General features: G+C 40.4%; 1 pseudogene; it reads left to right on the top strand.

Annotated features, from left to right (window-relative positions):
• Positions 1-5,468: 5,468 nt before the first annotated feature.
• LOC117553780 lies at positions 5,469-10,473 on the top strand (annotated as a pseudogene).
• The last annotated feature ends 3,252 nt before the right edge of the window (positions 10,474-13,725 follow it).

The following is a 13,725-nucleotide window of genomic DNA, read 5'->3' as shown; positions in this document are numbered from 1 at the left end:
TGACGACATCCGAGTCAGAGAGGAACTTTTCCACCCTCAAAAGGATAAAGACTTTCACTCGCAACACCATGGGACAGCCGCGACTTAACGCATTGGCCATGCTTTCAATTGAAAGCCAGTTGATCCAGCAACTACAGGACTTCATCCCCAAAGTGATAGACACATTCTGTCAGAGGAAGGACCGCCGTGCCGCTTTTCTTTTCAAGTGAGCCTTCAGCTTTGGTAAGTTCATTTATGTCATATATTTTGTTGATCTTCTGTGTTTTGCCTCTGCTGGATCGATTGATATTGTGACCTCGATGATGAGTGTCTGTGTTTTCCTTATATTTACAGTCTATGGTGTTTTAATGCTAAAGCATTACGGTTGTTGTTATTGTTAAGAATTACTTTGTCATGGTGACCTTTACTCCATGTATGAAGGTGCATTACTATGACATCCCCACGCTGTGTACGTAAATGTATGCGCTCACAGTGTTGCTCCTGTGGTCTTCAGTATGTAATTTTGACACTCCCCCTCTCTCTCTCCTCCCCCCCTCTCTCTGTCCCCCCTCTCTCTCTCCTCCCTCTCTCTGTCCCCCCCCCCCTCTCTCTCTCTCTCTCCCCCGACCTCTTTCTGCCCCCCCCAGTTGTGTACACCTAGAAACGCCACTGAGAATTACAGAAACAAAACAAAGTGTTTTTATTTATTTATTTAAATTTTAACTACAATCCGAAAAAACAGGGGAAGCTTGGCTTCCCTTGGCCTCCGGGAGAAAACGCCACTGATCACACACAGGACTTGAGTCTGAACACAGCAGACAACAGGAGTATTTACAATAGCATATACAAACTAAAATACTGCATGTGGGTGCACACTTACATTCTCTGTCTTACTGTTACATAAATCCCATGAATGTATGAGATTAAATTAGCTTCATTATATCTCAGTGATTAAGTGAATAATAAAGTTTCTATCGGGTCACTATCAGCCTGTCACTCATTATTTTCAGGGAGGAGGCGGGGTTTGGAGGAACAGAGGAGACGGTGATCGCGGGAGCTTTTTTCCTCCTGCCTTCACAAACTTTACACACGTATATCGTCTGAAAATTGCTAGAGGACATTCATACTTTGCAATCCAAGACTTAATTAAATCCACCAAAAACCTGACATGATTGTAACGCGATTATTTTTGAAAAACATAAATCCCTGTGCCGCAGCGACACGGAGTGATTCAGAGCGGGTCCTGCTGCTGTTGGTTCTGGACTGGTGTTCTTGTGTTGGTGGATAAAGCAGACTACTCCGTGTTTGGTGTTGCTGTGCCGCTGTCACGTCTGTTCCCTGATCTCTGCGTCACCGACCGATTTGATATTAAAGTGACAGAAAAAAAAACGTTATAGTAAAGCCGCGGCCGGAAAATCAGGAAGCAACGTTACTACGCTATAACCGATTATCTTCCGTCACTGCATCGAGACCGAATCGTCCACGTCCGCATCGCAATGCATCGTATAAACGATTATTTTCAACACCCCTATTCGACACAGTGAATCATCAGATCCTCCTTCGCACTCTCCAAGAACTTGGAGTTTCAGGCTCTGCACTTTCCCTCATCACCTCATACCTCAAAGACCGCACCTACAGGGTTACTTGGAGAGGGTCGGAGTCCGACCCTTGTCAATTAACTACAGGGGTCCCTCAGGGCTCTGTTCTTGGTCTTGGTCTTCTCCTTGTACACAAACTCGCTCGGATCTGTCATTAGTCCGCATGGTTTTTCATACCACTGCTACGCTGACGACACCCAATTAATTCTGTCCTTTCCCCGCTCAGAGACCCAGGTCGTCGCACGCATCTCTGCTTGTCTAGCTGACATCTCTCAGTGGATGTCTGCTCACCACCTCAAGCTCAACCTTGACAAGACTGAACTGCTTTTCCTTCCGGGAAAAGATTGTCCCACTCTTGACCTAACAATCAACATCGGCACCTCTGTTGTTTCCCCGACTCAGACTGCAAGGAATCTGGGTGTGATCCTAGATAACAACCTGTCCTTCACTGCAAACATAGCTGCTACAACCCGCTGCTGCAGATACGCGCTTTACAACATCAGGAGGATACGTCCCCAGCTGACCCAGAAAGCGATGCAAGTTGTGGTCCAGACTCTCGTCATCACACGCCTAGACTACTGCAACTCCCTCCTGGCTGGTCTACCTGCATGTGCCATCCGACCTCTGCAGCTCATCCAGAATGCAGCGGCTCGTCTGGTCTTCAACCTTCCTTAATTCTCCCACAACACGCCGCTCCTCCGCTCCCTCCACTGGCTTCCGGTAACTGCTAGAATCCACTTCAAGACAATGGTACTTGCGTACCATGCTGCGAATGGATCTGGCCCTTCCTACATCCAGGACATGGTTAAACCGTACACCCCAGCACGTGCCACTCCGCTCTGCATCAACCAAACGACTCGCTGCACCCTCGCTGCGAAGGGGACCCAAGTTCCCATCAGCAAAAACACGTGGGTTTGCTATCCCGGCTCCAAAATGGTGGAATGAGCTCCCCATTGACATCAGGACAGCAGATAGCTTACACACCTTCCGGCGCAGACTGAAAACGCATCTCTTTTGACTCCACTTCGAGCGATAGAACTATTAACAAAGCACTTATATACTAATAAAGGACTGGCTTACCTAAAGCCAGTTGAGTAGCACTTGAAATGTTTTTGCTTTATGAAACCTGATTTCTGTTTTCTTCAATTTTGTATTTTGTTGGTCGAACGCACTTATTGTAAGTCGCTTTGGATAAAAGCAAAATGCTACAGTATGTAATGTAATGTAATGTATTGGCCTTGGGGTCAGTATAGGGCTGTGCAATTAATCGTATTTTAATCGCGATTACGATTATGGTTTGCGACGATTATGAAAATAGCATAATTGACAAAATACGATTATTTTTGCTGGGTGCGCTTTCGCCCCTCCCTAAAAGCCCACTCGGCCACGTGGGAGTGACATGTGTTGTGAGTGTTCAGCGCGAGCGAAGATGTCAGAACAAGAGCAGCAACTCGTTAAAAAGAAGGGTACAACTATTTCCACTATTTGGAAGTACTTTGGCTTTCAGGAGTCCGACGTGGAGCAAAACAAAGTACAGTGCAGGATTTGTTACCAGGTTGTGTTGGCACCACACGCTAACACAACCAATCTCTTTAATCGTCTGAAATACAACCACAAAGTGCAATACGACCAGGCAATAATACAACAAAAAGCAGATGCCCGCTCGACTTCATCCACCACATCATCACAGTCATCGATTCAGGACGCATTGTACAGAGCAACGGCCTACGCGACGAGCTCGCAGAGACACAGAGATATTACAGGTGCCATACATTTCACATCACTAAAGATATGTGCACTGTTAGCAACAGGGCTTTAAGCAACTTGTCAACACGTTGGACAAGCGTACGCGATGCCGTCTCGGTATTATTTCAGCAGGTCTGCGCTGCCTGCGCTATATGACAAATGCCGTGGGGAAGTTGAGAGAGATGTGGCTTCAGCTGACTACTTTGCTACCACAACAGACCTATGGTCTAGCCCAGGGGTGCCCAACCAGTCGATCGCGAGATGTGTCTAAAAATAGAACAACAATACTCTGTTTTATCGTTAATGTCCTGTAACATAATCTTCCTGTGCCAGAATAATGCACTTGAACGCATCAAAGCTTTGTGATTGGCTGGGGTCACCCCATGTGTCGGGGCGTGGCTGAGGGTCTTCAGTACAGGTGGCAATATTGTCACCTGCCTGCGCTCATCTCTGAAACCAGACCATGTAAACAGGCTGGTGTTTCTTGCGAACAATCTTTAAGAGATGACATGAGCAGCCCTACCAGCATTTGCCATGGTGGCCTAAACATTTTTATTTGGTCTTAAATTGTATTTATTGCATTTATTTCCTGTTACTTCTGGACCATGACGGTTGGCCAGCCTTCAACGTTTAACTGAGTGGAATATGTTGAATATGTTTTACCAAAATGTTGGCTATATGTTAAGGAGTTTTCAGTAGGTTGTGACAGTGCACTGCAACATGTTTGATTTCATTTATTTTGGTCTAATTTATTTTTATTTATCATATTAATAACATATGTTTAGTATGGTTTTGGAAGTGCGCTCAACATATTTGTTGATCTTGTTTATTGGTAAAATATTATTTGTTTTAAAGTTCAATAAATGGTCAATGAATAATCGTCAAAATAATCGTGATATCAATTATTGACCCAAATATCGTGATTATGATTTTTGCCATAATCGCACAGCCCTAGGTCAGTATGTACACTACAATTTGTCCTTGCCTCCTGCCTGGCTGCTTATTTGTTCCTTATTTAGCCTGGATTTTCCAGTTATTGTTAATGTTCCCAAAAGTGTGATAGGAAGTAAAGAACTATATTAAGAGAGAGGTGTGTCGAATTAAGGAGAGACTATAGCGAAGAAACAAAGGAGTTTGGGAATACTGTAGATCAAGTGAGAGGTGTTGCATCTATCTTACCTCAGTGTGTGAAACTGGCGGACAGTGAGCCTTTGGCCCTGCAGTCGGGAGGGGATGTTGTGATTGGAGGGCTGTTCCCTCTGCATTTTGTGGCTTCTAAGCCGCAGAAACAGGTACCACAGCAAACCCCAGCTCATACCTAGGGGGTAAGTTTGAGGATACTGATGATATCTTATACAGGCATCTGTTGATGCTTTTGGTTACAAATCAGACTCTAAAAACAATTATTTGTCCTTGTTCAGGCCTGTTTTAGGTAAGACAACCTCTGTTAAAGAGGCAAGTTATGAAAACTATAAATGTGCTAATGAAAAGCCTTCACTGGTTCAGAGGATCTGCAGAGCACAACAAACAGCATTTTTCTGAAACCACTAAGCAATAGTCACAAGAATCTCAGCCAATATTTTAGCTTTAAAAAAACAAAACTATAAAGCTTCAAAAGATGGGGAACAATGAGCAAATAACCCCCAAAACAAGATTATTTCTAATCATCCACCCACCTCCTTTTCTGAAAATCTGATCCTAGAAAAACATAAAACACGTACAGTATATTGGCAATTTAAGGACATGTCTGGCTTTTCAGGGCAAGTTCTGCTGTGATGGCTTTAGATTAGGGTATTTGGGCATCCATCCAAACAGCATGACTTTGTCAATGATGATTATTTGAAGGAAAGTTACATATAAAATATAGAATAATATAAATACATCTTGTCAGCGCTGGGCATGGGCATGCTCTCTCTCTAATAGCAAAGTGACGTATGGTAGAAGGAGTTGAGCGTCTGAAAAACATTATAAACCAGTGAGAACACATAGTACAGTTTGCCCACTTGGCGACAGTTGATGATGGAGATGTCTCTTATTGGTCTGATACTGTCTATAGCTTTGTGTGAGCTGAAGTCAGTTCTTGTTTTGAATAGTTTTTGGGATGGTGTGAAACAAGCGGCTGGGCTTACAGGGGATAGGACTGCTGCTGTGCTTAGCACTAATGCTTCATCTGTGACATGTAAGCTACAAGGTACCACTCGTCAACCTGCATTCTCTATGGACGGTGACTATGTCATTGGGGGTGTTTTCTCCATACACTCCAACATGCACACTGCGAAGCATAACTACACCACCATGCCCGAGCCACTAAGCTGCGCAGGGAGGTTAGTACAGGGAGATTTAGCCTAGAATGTGGGCATATACAGTATAGTGATGTGTATATTGTGAAGTTGTGTTGCAATGTACTGTGTTGTATGTACAAACTGTACAAATAATAATCATTTATAAATATTTTAGTTTTTTACATAAGGTGGATTTATTTTCTATTTCATAAAAGACAATAGTTTAACTGATGTATACATACTTAACCATTTGTTGAATGGAGAGATGTGAAACTTATGATTTATTGGACCATTGGAACAATTCATCAAAGTTATTGTGAATATTGGATATATAATCAAGTGTTTGGGTTTTTGACAGATGAAATTCCCATAAAGCCTACAGAGATGCTATTAGTTATTATCCAGACCATATCTTTGAATTTCAGTCATCTTATAGTCTATCACGTATTATTTTAAAATCTTAAAGTTTTAACATTAACACCGATGTCTGTGTGCAGCATCAACTCCCGTGGACTGCGCTTCTCACGTGCAATGGTCCTTCGCCATTGAGCAGATTAACAACAGCACAGAGCTGCTTCCGGGGATCAAGCTTGGTTATGAGATCTATGACTCATGTGCCTCGGTGTCCGTGGCGGTGCATGTTGCATTTCAGCTTTCAGGGGGACTAGACCCGGTGTTTAACACCGGCGACAAATGCTCAAAGTCTGGTATGGTGATGGGCGTCGTTGGTGTGTCTGGGTCCACGTCTACCATCAGTATGTCGCGCATCATCGGGCCCTTCAACATACCTCAAGTAAATATTAAGAATTAATTGCAAACTGTGTTTGAGTCCATTACTTTTTTGCCTCTGTCCGGTTAAATAACTGTTGTTTTCTTTAGGTGAGCCACTTTGCCACGTGTGCATGCCTGTCTGATAAAGCAGCAGTACCCAAGTTTCTTCAGAACAATCCCGAGTGATCAATTCCAGACTGACGCGCTGGCCAAGCTGGTAAAACACTTTGGCTGGACTTGGATAGGTGCTGTCCGGTCGGATTCTGACTATGGCAACAATGGCATGGCCTCTTTCCTGCATGCAGCACGTAAAGAGGGGATCTGTGTGGAATACTCAGAGTCTTTCTCTCGGACCGACCCACGTAGCCGGATCCAGAGAGTAGCTGACGTTATCCGCAGGTTTCTATATCACTGATTCTCCTTTAGTTCACTGTGCTGACACTGACCTTCTGTACAGAAAAACCAAAACAAGTGCTAAAAGTGATGGAACATGTTTTTATTACAACAGGAAATGTGCCAATATATCTGTTATTCATCTCTCATGTTTTGTTTTTCTTCAGACTTACAGTATGACTTGTAATGTATAAAATACAATTATACTCATATATTATAACTATTGTTTTTATATGTCATTGAACGTCCCTCCAGGTCAACGGCTAAGGTTGTTGTGGGATTTATTGCCACTGGAGATATGAGAATTCTGCTGGAGGAGCTGTCACGCAAGCCTTCTCCACCTCGACAGTGGGATAGGTAGTGAGGCCTGGGTAACTGACCGATACATGCTGAGGTTCAGCTTCTGTGCTGGAGCCATCGGATTTGGCATTGAAAAATCTGTCATCCCAGGTCTGAGGGACTTCTTGCTGGATCTCTCTCGTCTAAAGTGGCTGAATCCCCATTGCTTACCATGTTCTGGGAGGAAGCATTCAACTGCAGGCTGGTAAAAAAGTGAGAAAGTTGTGCCAATTTTAAACATATATGATACTCACGGTAGTGTCTTGATTGTGTTAGTTTTTTTATTTTTTCTGTCTAAGTGTAGCTCCCTGAATTGATCAGCCTGTTAAAAACTCCAGATTTTGACTGAAAGGAAAATCTAATATTTGTAATGAAATACATGAGGCGGACATAAGGTGCATCTCTGTGAATGATCTCAAAATGTGATTTTCAGATCATGTTTATTAACAATGCTGTCTAATATATTGTAAATAACATACAGGTACATATATATATACTATTATATACTATATTATTATATATTATATACATTATTAGGCTATTATGCAGTGATTTTAGACTGTTTATTTGTTTAGTCGAAAGCTATTTATTCCTCAATGCACAACAATTTAGGGAAAGTCTCCCTTAAAAAATAGTCATAAAATAAATGCTGAAAAAAAGAATCACGCTCTAGAATATGTTTATCCAAAACATATAGTGCAGAGTCAAAATATATGTAAAAAATATAAATATATAAATTGTGGAATATATTTGTTGACAGGTTACAGTCATTGTAAAATAAAGAAGATGAACTTTAAAAAGGAATGTAGTAAATGTATGCTTTATGAAAAGTAATATATACACGGTATTACATTACATGTTACTTGTTAGACGCTTTTATCCAAAGCGACTTACATACGGTATATGTACATACATAATGTAGGTGAGTTAAAGTACAAGTATTTAAATGTAGAGGGACAGTATCAAAGTCCTGACTTCAAGAGTTCAGCAGTCTTATTGTGTGTTGAATCAAGCTGTGTAGGCCTGTTAGTGTGTTACCGTCTACTAGACAGCAGAGGGCAGACAGTTTATTTCTAATGTGATAAGGGTTTCTGATGATCCTTTACTGCTGGTTCTAGTGTCCATCATGCATCATTATAACAGGGCAAGTCAGTATTAAATAAAATGAATACATATTTGGCCTAATACAATAAGTATTTGTCTGATGACTGATTTGTGTAAATATGAGCTGCTAAAATAAACTAATAACGTAAAAACAGACATGTCCCACAAACAGTGATTTGAAATGTGATGTAATTCCTGCAATGCTTTTTGGCAGGTTGAATAACACAATACACACAAAGAATGAATGAATGTAATCATCAATGGCTAAAAACACCTCCCTCTGTCTCTGTGTTTTTAGGTGAAGCCACAGACAGGAGTGTGTGTGATGGAACTGAAGATATAAAGACGCTCCAGAGCTCATACATGACACATCTCAACTTCGAATCACTAATATGGCGTACAAGGCTGTCTATGCAATAGCGCATGCCATTCATAACGCCGTGTGTCAGAAAACTGATTCTACTACACAGTGTGTTAGGTTCACTAAGCTAGAGGCCAAAGAGGTCAGTACAAATAATGAAGTTATTTTAAGCTCCACGTCTATGTTATCAAATGAATGCTCATTTTATTTTAAATGATCTCTTTTTCCCCTTCACTGTCTTCCCTTTACTTCATCCCTAGGTTCTTAATCAGCTGAAAAAAAGTAAATTTTTCCCAAAATGGTTATGATGTGTCATTTGATGCCAACGGGGATCCTGTGGCCACATATGAGCTGGTAAACTGGCAAAGAAATGAGAGTGGCAGCATTGAGTTGGTGACTGTGGGGAAATACGATTCATCACTGCCGGTGGGGCCAGGAGTTCCTTATCAACAGGAACCTCACCTGGGTGGAGGGTGGCACACAGGTGAGGAGCCCCAAAGCAATAGTTTAACATGCTACATTTTCATATCATCTCAAAGGGTATGATGTCTCATACCTCGGTACCTCATTAGAATTCCAAAGTTACGAATAATGAGAGAGTATTTTTAACATGACATTTACGTTTTATTGTTTAAAATACATGTTTACTTACTTTTTTTTTTTTATTTAACTAAAGAGAAATGTAAAAGACACAAAGAAAAACATTGTGAAGAAAAAAACATGAATCTATCCTTTTATAATTTTAGTTTCAGAGCACACCTGTCGACATGTGAGTTAATTTGTATATATGTGACAGGTGCCTGTGTCAGTGTGCACTGACAGCTGTCCTTCAGGAACTCGTAAAGTGCTTCAGAAAGGAAAACCCATCTGCTGTTATGACTGTACATCGTGTCCCGAGGGAGAGATTAGCAATGCTACAGGTAGTTGTTTTTCTAATGTATGTTTACAACAGAAAGTATAAATTCTAACTGCTTAAAGCTCTTTTCCTTTTTTTCAGATTCCTTTGATTGTTTCCCTTGCCCCAAGGAATTCTGGCCTAATACAGAGAGAGTACATGTCTTCCCAAACCTGTAGAGTTTCTTTCCTTCAACGAGCCCCTTGGAATCGTCTTGGCTGCTTTTTCAATCGGTGGTTGCCTGTCTCACCATTATAACAGCGGCTGTGTTCTATCGTCACAGGAGCTCACCAATTGTCAGGGCCAACAACTCTGAGCTGAGCTTCTTGCTTCTCTTCTCCCTGACTCTATGTTTCTTATGTTCATTAACGTTCATTGGAGCACCCTCGGAGTGGTCCTGCATGCTGCGCCACACAGCGTTTGGGATCACATTCCGTCCTCTGTATGTCTTGTGTTCTTGGAAAAAACTATAGTAGTTTTGACGGCCTTCAAAGCTACACTACCAGGTAGTAATTTGATGAAATGGTTTGGGCCTTCACAGCAAAGATTGACTGCAGTGTCTTTCACGTTTATTCAAGTTTTGATATGTACTATTTGGTTAGTTCTTAGTCCCCCCCTTTCCGATGAAAAACCTCACGACATACAAGGAGAGAATCATCCTTGAGTGTGCATTAGGATCAGCTTTGGGGTTCTGGGCTGTACTTGGGTATATAGGCTTACTGGCTGTCTTTTGCTTTTGTGTTAGCTGTCCTAGCTCGGAAACTACCTAAAACTTTATGAAGCCAAGCTTATCACATTCAGCATGTTGATATTCTGTGCAGTCTGGATCACATTATCCCAGCATATGTCAGCTCTCCTGGGAAATTTACTGTGGCTGTGGAGATATTTGCCATTCTGGCCTCCAGTTTTGGACTAATTACGTGTATATTCCGCTCCAAAATGTTTTATTATTTTATTTAAGCCAGAGAAAAACCCAAGAAACATTTAATGAGCAGGGGTTTGTAGAAAACTGTAGATGGCTTTATAAAGCTTATACTGTGCACATTCAAATATGCTTTCCTTGTTGATTTAAATATTCAGATTGGAGTTTCTTTTAATGCTCAATATTTTACTAATTGTAATGTCATTTTGTGGAATTTAATAATAATACCCTATTTTACAATACATTTTGATCAATTACTGAAAATATAAAATAAAGTGAATAAATAAAGTCAACATTCAGACCGTGTTTGGTACTTGATTAACATTTCCAAAAAAATATTAAATACTGCATAATCATAAGAAAAGCTGGCTGAATTGCTATAACATTATTGCCAAAGAGGAAAATACAACATCCCATAGTCCACAAATCCTTCAACAAGTTCTTAAAATGTGTTTTGGATATTCTTATTATTATATTTAAAATATAACAATTTTCATAGATTGCATCTTTTGGGACACATAAGCATACGCACCATTATAAAATACACATTAGCTTTACAATATGATGTAGCCACCCATAGGTGGTAGGTCTGGGTGTCACAATTCTTATGTCATGTCACGGTTTTAGTTTTGTGTTTCTGGTAATGGGTTTTGTTTTGCTGTTCATTCCTCCCTGTAGTTAGTTTCCCTATTGTGTCTGATTGTCTGATTGTGTTCACCTGTTGCCCTTGTGTTTCTCCTTCCCTGCCCGGCTGTTTATCGTCTCGTGATTACCCCTCCCTGTATTTAGTGTTGTCTCTTCTGTGTTCGGTGTTGGTTCATTGTTTGTCTTTCATGTTGGTCACAGTCACCTTTTGTTTGGATGCTACCTCGTGCTACAGTACCTGTTCATGGATTCGTGTTTTTCATTCAGCTTTTGTAAATAAAGCTTGCCTTTTTTTTCATTTTGAAACCCGCTTCCCTCCTCAATCTGCATTTGGGTCCTATTTTTCCCCAACCCTGACACTGGGTTTGTTTGGTCTAAAATACATCTGATATTTCTGAATCATCTGAGTCTTAAAAGGCAACAATTAAAATAAAATGCAATTGTTCAAATGGAATTTCATTAAGTACATTTTTGTATCATCCTTTAATGTATATTCTCAAAAGTACCTGGAATTGTTCCAGTCTTAGTAATAGACACTTAAAAACCTTTTAATACTATTGTTTGAAATGAATTTAATAATGAATCACATTATTAGTCAATATCCAAACACATTTCACACGAGCCGTCTGTAGTCTTCACCTATGCAATTGTTTTTCGTTGTGATTGATTAAACCAAATATTTATTGGCCTTTATGGGGTCAGTAATGTAGACTACAATTTGTCCTTGCCGGAGGTCCTGCCTGGCTGCTTATTGTTCCATATTTAGCCTGGTTTTTCCAGTTGTTTTGAATGTTCCCAAAAGTGTGATGGGAAGCAAAAGAACTATATTAAGAGAGAGGTGTGGTTGAATTAAGAAGAGACTGTAGCGGAGAAACAAAGGAGTTTTGGGAATACTTAGATCAAGTGAGAGGTGTTGCATCTAGCTTACCTCAGTGGTGTGAAACTGGCGGTCAGTGATTCTTTGGCCCTGCTGTCGGGGGGGGGGGGGGGGGGGGGGATGTTGTGAATGGAGGGCTGTTCCCTCTGCATTTTGTAGCTCCTAAGCAGCAGAACAGCTACCACGGCAAACCCCAGCTCACACCTAGTGGGTAAGTGTGAGGATACTGATGATATCTCATACAGGCCCCTGTTGATGCTTTTGGTTACAAATCAGACTCTAAAAAACAATTACAGTTGCAAGAAAAAGTATGTGAACCCTTTGGATTCTCCACACATAGCGTTGTGTGTTCCTTCCAAACAACTGCACTTTGGTTTCATCTGTCCACAGTGTAAGGGAAACTTCTGTGTAGCAATGCATTGGGAATCACAGACTCAGGAAGGAGACACGGTTAGAGCAGGAGCTTTGATGTCAAACACTGGAGGTTTATTGGGAGTTACGGCCGGAGAGATTCACATCACAAGTCACAGCAGCCACGATCTGACTGCACGGGTGGTTTGCCACGTCAATTCTGGAGCGCCTCTCTCTTGTTAGCCCATTTAACTGGTTTCACAGAGAGTAATCAACATATTTTGATAAGATAGGCTTTAGACAGTTGGGCACACTGAGTTACTTGCATCCGTCACTTATGGCCTCGAAGATGTCATACCTTGGAGTCCATAAGCAACAAAGAAGGAAGTGTCCCAGTGCACCCACAACAACAGACCATCTGTGACCTAGTGGTTGACCGGTCACAGAATGGGAACAATAACATTATGGCTCAAGCAGCCTATGTCCTTAAAGGAGATAAACCAGACGTCAGGGTTGGTCCTGTACGTCATATCTAGGAGTCTAGGACAATTATTTCCCTAACAGTCTTCTCTTTTTATCATTTATGATACCTAAAAATATTAGTCTAATAATAATTTGGTCAATACTTAACTCAATAGGCGTCTCTAGATTTGAGTGTGGTCTCACCTTACATTAATTACATCACAAAGTAGAATAAGATTGAAACATTTATTCACAATGATTGATACAGCCAATCATAATAGGAAAAAATCATCTCTCATCAGTGTTTGATCATCTTTCGTCAAAAGCACAATAATGAACACACATAAACACAGATGCATAAATAGCTAAATATTTGTTTTAAAACTAATATCTTTTATCATTTACCATTAGTCAATTTCACTTATCAAACTATAAAATCAAAACCAGCTTGCCGCTTTAAAGATTTACTTCAAGGGCAATCACTAGTCAAAAAGCATTTTAAAACGTAGGATCCTAAGAGATCCAGCTAAGGTATACAATTCACAGTTGTGATTTTATCAATCTGTAATCTGCAAAAGTGCAGTGTCCTCAATTTTAGGATTACTTTTACGTTTACTTAAATATGCTTAGTCAAGAGTAAGGCACTTGGTCAAATCAATACATTCATTTAGTCAAGTACATTGTTCAAAATCTGAAAAGGAAAAGTTAGGCAAATATTCAAAGACTTTTGTAAAAACCTGGAAAGGAAGGATTAAACATTCTTAAAACTTGAATTATTACATTTGTGAATGCTACCACTGATCTGTACCAAAATTAAGTCTATCAATTATTCCTATTAGCCATAATTACCTGAGCATCTACTTATGGTACTTGGAAAGATTATTCTGTATTTATCTAATGTTGAATGTATAATATCAATTTCTTTAAATTATACTTCTCTAATTTGAGGATCAAATATGCTACATAATTGTTATATGAAATATTATAAATATTTGTTTTG

Source organism: Gymnodraco acuticeps, unplaced genomic scaffold, assembly GCF_902827175.1.
Source record: "Gymnodraco acuticeps unplaced genomic scaffold, fGymAcu1.1, whole genome shotgun sequence".
Classification (NCBI taxonomy): domain Eukaryota; kingdom Metazoa; phylum Chordata; class Actinopteri; order Perciformes; family Bathydraconidae; genus Gymnodraco; species Gymnodraco acuticeps.
The sequence above is the reverse complement of the archived record's forward strand: the minus strand, read 5'-3'. Positions and strand labels throughout refer to the sequence as shown.